General features: G+C 43.3%; 1 non-coding gene across 1 annotated transcript; it reads left to right on the top strand.

Annotated features, from left to right (window-relative positions):
* Nucleotides 1–894: 894 nt before the first annotated feature.
* On the top strand, nucleotides 895–1,024 carry LOC149287529 (small nucleolar RNA SNORA35). Its single transcript, XR_016277471.1, has one exon. It is a non-coding gene; the product is annotated as a small nucleolar RNA SNORA35 (small nucleolar RNA).
* The last annotated feature ends 6,662 nt before the right edge of the window (nucleotides 1,025–7,686 follow it).

The following is a 7,686-nucleotide window of genomic DNA, read 5'->3' as shown; positions in this document are numbered from 1 at the left end:
AAGATTGTTTGGAACCTAATATTCCCCCTTATGAACAAAGGCTACCACTTGTATGTAGATAACTTCTATACAAGCGTCTCTTTGTTCAAGCTGCTGTATTGTTTCGATACGGTAGCTTGCGGTACTATAAAAAAGAACCGCTTGGGTTTCCCACAACACCTGGTACGAACCCGGCTAGGAAAGGGGGAGACCTCAGCTCTACGCCAAGAGGACCTTTTGGCATTGAAGTTCAGGGACAGAAAAGAGGTGTGCATGCTGAGCACCATCCACGATGAAAGAACCGTGGAGGTTTCTGTCTGTGGCAGAGCTGGGGTCACTACAAAGCCAGTGTGCATCAGGGCCTATAACAAGCACATGGGTGGAGTTGATCTGTCAGATCAACTCCTACAGCCCTACCTCATTATGAGGAAGACAAAGGCCTGGTACAAGAAGGTTGCAATTTATCTAATGCAAATTGCAACCTATAACGCTTTTTTGCTGCACAAAAAAGCAGACACTGGGCTGAAGCTGTCTTTTTTGCAGTTTCAGCTCGAAGTAATTTCAGGTATCTTGTACCGTGATGCACCTGGTCCCCAAGTAGTGATGGGAACCAACAGAATTGGGGCTACCCATTTTATTTTTAAAATCCCCCCTACAGCAAAGAAGCAGAATCCCCAAAAGAGATGCAGGGTATGCTACAGCAGGGGGCAAAGAAAGGACACTACATTTTACTGTCCAGATTGCCCTGGAAAACCTGCACTCTGTGTCGGTGACTGCTTCAAGCTGTATCACACAGTTTCCCATTTTTATTTTTTTTTTGTTCCTGCTCCATTTTTGTATTTTTTTTTTTAAATTTTTTGTTACATTTACAGTTTTTTAGCTTTTATTTGCTCCTCCATTTTTAAGCGTTTTTATTTGCACTGTCAAGTGAACCCTGTGTCCATTCCGTGGCATGAGGGACCACTTAAGGTGCTAGATCAAATCCCTTCTTGGAGATAGGCCAGGCTTTCTTGTAACCTGTCCCTACTGATAGTTGGGTACAAGCATTTTTCTTTACCCAGATGTAAAATTCCTACTGAATTTGAATTGGTCATGTTCCAAATGTGGCCCTTTTGCCTCCAAACATTCTGACAAACCCATGCATGTGGGGTATCAATGTACTCAGGAGATGTTGCTGAACACATACAGTACAAAGTATGTGAAAAAAACACCAAAAACAATTACTATCACAAACTTTGACAAGGGTTGGTGGTAGGATTTGTGCATGGAAAGGGTTAAACTATCAGCATCTAAAATACCCTGGGGTGTCTAGTTTTCAAAAATATATGGTTTGGTGGGGTAAATTTAATTTGCTGGCTTCAAAGATGCCCCAAATACCACATAGAGACAGAATTACCAGATTCAGAGAAAAATGGTTTTGAATTAGCAAAACTCTACTTGTACTTATTGCCCCATAACGTGTAGAAGAAAGCAAAAAAACATAAAAACATTGGGTATTTCTAAACTCGGGACAAATAGTAGAATCTATTTAGCAGGTTTTTTCAGTAGTTTTTTATGATGAATAAAAGATTTTTCAAATAAAAGTGAGAAAATGTGGGTTTTTTCAATTTTTCGTCATATTTTATTATTTTTATTATAGGAAATTACATCATATGAAAAAAATTATGGTGTCTGAAGAAAGCCCTTCTTGTCCTGAAAAAAACAATATATAACTTGTGTGGGTTTAGTAAATGGGTTAAGAGAAAACTACAGCTAAACACAAACACCGCAGAAACGATAAAACAGCCATTGTCACGAAGGGTACAAAAAATAGAATCAGCCTTTGTCACGAAGGGGTTAAAGAAGAGGGTCTTGAGGGATTTTTTTAAGTGATAAAGGCACGGAGAAAGACGGATAGGTCGGGGGAGAGCATTCCAGAGGATAGGAGCAGCCCTTGAGAAATCTTGCAAGTATGCATGTGAGCTAGAAATCAAGAGAGGATAGAAGGAGATCATTGGATGAGCGGAGAGACCAGTCTGGAGTGTATTTAGAGATGAGTGATGAGATGTAGGTAGGGGAAGCGCTGTGAAGGGCTTTGTAAGTAAGAGTAAGGATATTGAAATGAATCCTGAAGCGCACAGGCAGCCCGTGAAAAGACTGACAGAGGGGAGAGGTGTTAGTGAAGTGATGGGAGAGGAAGAGAAGTCTGGCAGCAGCATTCATGGTGGATTGTAGAATGGTGAGACGGTTAAGAAGAAGACCAGCTAAGACAGAGTTATAATAATCAAGGCGGGAGATAATAAGGGCATGGACGAGAGCCTTAGTGGCATGCTGTGTTAGGAAGGGACGGATGCAGGCAATGTTTTTAAGATGGAGACGGCAGTTTTTAGAGACAGACTGAATGTGGTGCGGGGGTGAACGAAAGGTTGGAGTCAAGGGTGACACCAAGACAGCGGGCATGAGGAGACGGGAAGATGATAGCACCATCGACATTGAGGGAAACTGATGGGGGAATCTTAGCATTGGAGGGAGGGAAGATGAGAAGCTCGGTTTTGAGAGCTTGAGTTTCAGGAAACATGCAGACATCCAGGTAGAGACGAAGGCGAGACATGATCTAAGAGAGAAGGAGAGAGATCAGGAGAGGATAGATAGATCTGGGTGTCATCAGCACAGTGGCGGAACTACCGGGGTCGCAGGGGTCGCGACTGCGACCGGGCCCGGCGGCAGGGGGGCCCAAGCCAAGGGGCCGCCCGAAATCTTTTTTTTTTCGGTCTTTGTTTTTTTTTTTATAAGGCAGGGGCGTCCAACATGTGGCCCGCGAGACGCACCTCAAGCCCTGCTACCTACTTGTGGGAGGGTCTTCTGGACTGCACAGAGGAAGCGGAGTTCACGTGACATCCTACTTCCTCTGTGCTTTAGCAGAGAAGGCAGAGGGAGGCCGCGCCCCCTGCTGAAGTCTGTGAGCGGCATCGAGGAGCTGCAGTGCAGGTAAGGGGGTGGGGAGGGTGTTTGAATGAGTATGTCTGATTGAGGGAATGAATCTGTGAATGAATGAGTGTGTGTGATAGCATGGATGTGTAAGTGCTGGAACCTAGGCATGATGGGACTGTGATTGCTGTTAGCAATCACACTCCTATCATGGCAAGTCAGCCAGTACATGCTGAAACCTGGCCAGCTGCCCCCCTTGTGTAGTGATGCTGCCAGCAGTATGGGGTCTGCACTTACAGCCACCCTGTACCAGCATGTACTGGCTGACTTGGCATGATAGGAGTGTGATTGCTAACAGCAATCACAGCGAGCACAGTCCCATCATGCCTAGGTACCAGCATTTATCACTCCAACACTCCTATCATGCCAAGTCATTGCTAATTTTGTCCAATTGCGTGTTACCTACTTTTATTAAACATGTGAGTTTTTATTATTATTTTTAAAGGTGGGGGTCATTTTCGGTTTTGGCTAAGTGAACCCTGAATGTTTTGGTCCAGAATTTTCATTTTAGTTCATCCCTAGAATAAATCTAGGGAGTCCTGAATTTGTAGTCGCAAAACTTTCAAGGCCCAGAAATCAGTGAGAGGAAGAGTAAAGGTTTTGTGTCATTTTACTTTATTTTAATCTGCATATTTTATTAAAGGCCATATTTTTTGTCACAGTGAAAAATGAGTGCGGCCCGCGCACGTATACAATTCTGATGAAGTGGCCCACTGCAGAAAAAACTTGGACACGGGGGGCGTGGCTTGCCTGGCTCGAAGATGGCTGCTTGAGTCTTTAGCTCCGCGGCCGACTCACTACAATCTGCTATCATCCGACCCTACAGAACACGATGGGCAAGCAGAAACGCTCATCCCAGCGTCACGACACCCCGGACACTCAGTCCAGGTCGGCTGGGTCCTCGCTGCGGGCTTATTTCCAGAGCCCCGCGGTCCTGGACACGCAGCCTCCATCGCCCAACATGGCGCCCTCTCCAGCGAGCACGACGACTTCGGACGAGGCCTCGCACTCACCTCCACCGGCTGCTGCCGCACACTCAGCCGCGGACCTGCAGGAGTTGTTCCGCTCTCTTCCCACGAAGGCGGACTTCAGTAATCTCATCGTGGAGGTCAAACGCGCCCTGCACGAGGAGGTGGCAGCTCTCCGTGCGGATATCACGGGAGTGGAGCAGCGCACTTCCCGTCTGGAGGATACACATGCCCAGGCTACTCGACAGCTGCAGGACCTGCAACACTCCACACAACGTCTGACGGGCCTTGCGGCTGAGCTCCGCCGCTCCGTGGAAGACCTCGAGAACAGAGGTAGGAGGAACAACGTGAGGGTGAGGGGGCTGCAGGAATCAGAGGGCCCTGAAGATCTGCGGGCCTTGCTGCAACGGCTCTTTAATACTTTGCTGGGCTGCGCACCTGACGCTCCGGTGCGCCTGGATAGAGCACACCGCGCGCTGAGACCTCGCGGGAGGCCCACGGATCCGCCTAGGGACATAATATGCTGCTTTCAAGATTTTATTTTGAAGGAGGAAGTTATGTCTGCGGCGCGCAATCTGCGCACTATTACGTTTGAAGGCCACTCTCTGGCACTCTACCAGGATCTCTCCCCCATTACGCTACGTAGCCGGCGGGCGTTGAGACCGCTTACTTCCTTGCTCCAGGAGCGAAACATCAGATACCGTTGGGGTTTTCCCTTTCAACTGACAATCACGCATGCTGGCTCTACTTTTTCTGTGCGTAAGCACAGCGATGTTGCAGGAGTGGCTTCGGCCCTCGGGTTACCTGTGCCGCGGGTGCCGGACTGGACCCTTATGGAGGATGATTTGCAGTTCCTGCCCCGGGCGGTTCCTGCCCCGGCTCCTCGCGACGCTCCGTTGCTGCGGCGTCCCCACCTATGACGTGGAAGATCCGCGGATGACGGGAGAACCACCGCGCAAATACGTGAGGAGTAGGGGACCACGCCTCCCGACCGTTACTTGGACGCTGAGCCGTCATACTATGACCCGTGAGAGGAGTTCTTCTAGTTTTTTTTTTTTTTTGTTTTTTTTTTTCTCTCTCGGCTGCCTAAAGGTGGGACGAAAATATACTACAATACAAAACAAAAAATCATTACGTTTCTTAGCCCTGAGAGGGCATGCTGGTTGGCCTGAGAGTTCATTTTATATAAGAACTAATTGCTCTATGCATTGGATTACCGCTCTGAGGACGTTTATGTGCTTCTGCAAGTGGGTTTGGCACGCTGCTGCACTTGCTGTTTTTCGCGAATGTGCCTTACTTTTCCTGAACACTCGGCGTGATCGGAATCGTTACAGGGCGGTTTTCCTTTAGTTTAGTTGGCTAACATTTGTTATTCTTGTTGCGGCACTTTTTTAAATTTTTTTTATGTATTATTATTATTCTTCTCGCCGCGTGTGCGCATTGGGTCTCCGTACCTGACTCTTACATTCTTACTTTCTTTGCCGTTACTGTTGCATATTACTCAGACTACACTACTGTATAACTGCTACCTGTCTGGTCTGTTTCCTACACCATGGCAGCCATCTACGTTTACTAGCTCGGAGAGGACATGCTGGTTGGCCTTTGTGATTACTTTCTACTAGACTTGCGCATTCGTCTTCGGGCGAACATGAAAACGAGCACGAAGAGGCCGTTTTTTTGTTCGTTCCGAAGACACGCCGAAGAGAATACAGTGCCGGCAAAACGTAGGAGAAGACGAAGACTCACAACCACGAAGAATCGAAGATTCTTCGTGATCGTCTTCGTTTTTGCCGCGCAGCCGCCAAAATTTCAAACAGGAGTGAGCTGATCTCGTCTGTCCAATCAGCTCACTCTTGTGACATCACGCTAAGGGTCTCGTCCAATGCCTGTGCTGCTGTTTTTTGAATTCTGAAGGCGCCTTTATAAGACCAGAGCTTGCCTGAGAGATCCATTCATTTTTCGCTGTGACTGCTTTGGCAACACTGCTGTGCTGCATCCGAGCGTTACAGAGAGATTGTTCTGTTCTGTGTGAGACTGGTAAGCCTTAGCCTGCCATTTCTCACAGTGTACTTCATCCTCACTTCAGTGCTACTTAATATAATTATTAATAATAATAATTTGATTAATTTAATTTTTTTTATTTAATTTGTCATCAACTGTAGTTTAAGTGCTGTTGAGTTGACAGTGCACCCAGTGCCTCAGTGGCACTGGGGTGCCCTTGCCCTGGGCTGGCAGTAGTGCCTATTGCCTGTCCTGCTTAAATAAATTAAATAGAATTTATAAATAATAATTTAATAGAATCTATAATTTAATAGTTCATTTATTATATATATATATATTTGTCAGTCATATATATATATATTCTATAGTATACTAGTGTAGCGTGTACTGTAGACATTCATCTACTAGTGTCTAATTTAAAATCAGTAATATTAATTAATATAATTAATAATTGAATTCATTATAAACTTATATATATATTTGTCAGTTATAGTTAGTAATAGTATACTAGTGTAGAGTGTACTGTAGATATTCAAGACATCTACTAGTGTCTAATCTAAAATCAGTAATATCAATAATTCTATAATTCTTTCTTGTCTTAATAGTTAATTAAATTAGCTATAAATAAAAGTAATAATAATAATTAATTACTACTAGCGTATAGTTCAGCTAATCTTATTAGTACTGGTGCTGCAGCTCTATAGTTTGTGCTTTGTTTTAGCAACAGTAAGAGACCAAGTCAATTTTTCTTAATTAATCTTTCATTTTATTTCATTTGTTTTGCTCACCTCAGTCCATCAGTGAAGTGAACTTGTTGGGCTAGTGAGTGCAGCCGCATAAGTGCTGTGGTTTTTTTTGATCAGCAAGCAGTGACGTTAACTGTTTTGCAAAGATTTTCTCATTTATTTTACATTTTATTTTAATTTTATTAAAAGTACCCTTAGTGTTTTGCTCACCTCAGTCCATCAGTGAAGTGAACTTGTTGGGCTAGTGAGTGCAGCAAGCAGTGAAGCTAACTGTTTTGCTGTGACATTTTATTTTATTTCTAATTCTTTTCAAGAAAAATTGACTGTGACGAGCTGTACTAAGCAAAGCTTCAAGCTACTAGCTGTAGTACTAAAATAATTCTAATCTTCTTTAATCTTAATCTATAATATATTATAAATAATAATATTCTAATTCATAATCTATAATATAAGTAATTCTAATTCTAAATTCTAATTCATAATCTATATTCTTCTATCTATAATACATAATATATAAGTAAATTAGTTCTAATCTATTAATATTATATAACTTAATATTAATTAATAAATCATATACTGAATCTGATTTAACCTCACTTTAGCTTAGTGGGTTTGAGAGCGTCTGCCTAGAGGTAGACTTATAGTAAGGAAATATAGCTTTAGGCTAGCATAGTAGTAGGCTAAGCTCTTAGGCCCGTGTAAATTCAAATTAAAAATAAAATACTGCTAGTTATTAAATAGTTAATCTTGAGTTAATAATTTAAATAAGGATTTTGGCAGATTGCACACAGCACAGTGCAGTAGTGCATAGTTTTACTTTTTAAGCAGTAGCACTGAAGAGAACTTCCTCTAATTTTTTTGTCTTTAATTCGTTTTTCCTTTTTTTTATTTTTTTTTTTTTATTTTTTTTTTATAGTTTTTTAAACACTACACTACACTACACTACACTACACACACAACACAAAATTTGAAATGGATCCTCCTTTTGGGACTAAGGAGGGACAAGCTCCATCTACCACCACCAC

Source organism: Sceloporus occidentalis, unplaced genomic scaffold (genome assembly GCF_023333645.1).
Source record: "Sceloporus occidentalis isolate IW3139 unplaced genomic scaffold, rSceOcc1.0.p SCAF_59, whole genome shotgun sequence".
Lineage (NCBI taxonomy): Eukaryota > Metazoa > Chordata > Lepidosauria > Squamata > Phrynosomatidae > Sceloporus > Sceloporus occidentalis.
The sequence above is the reverse complement of the archived record's forward strand: the minus strand, read 5'-3'. Positions and strand labels throughout refer to the sequence as shown.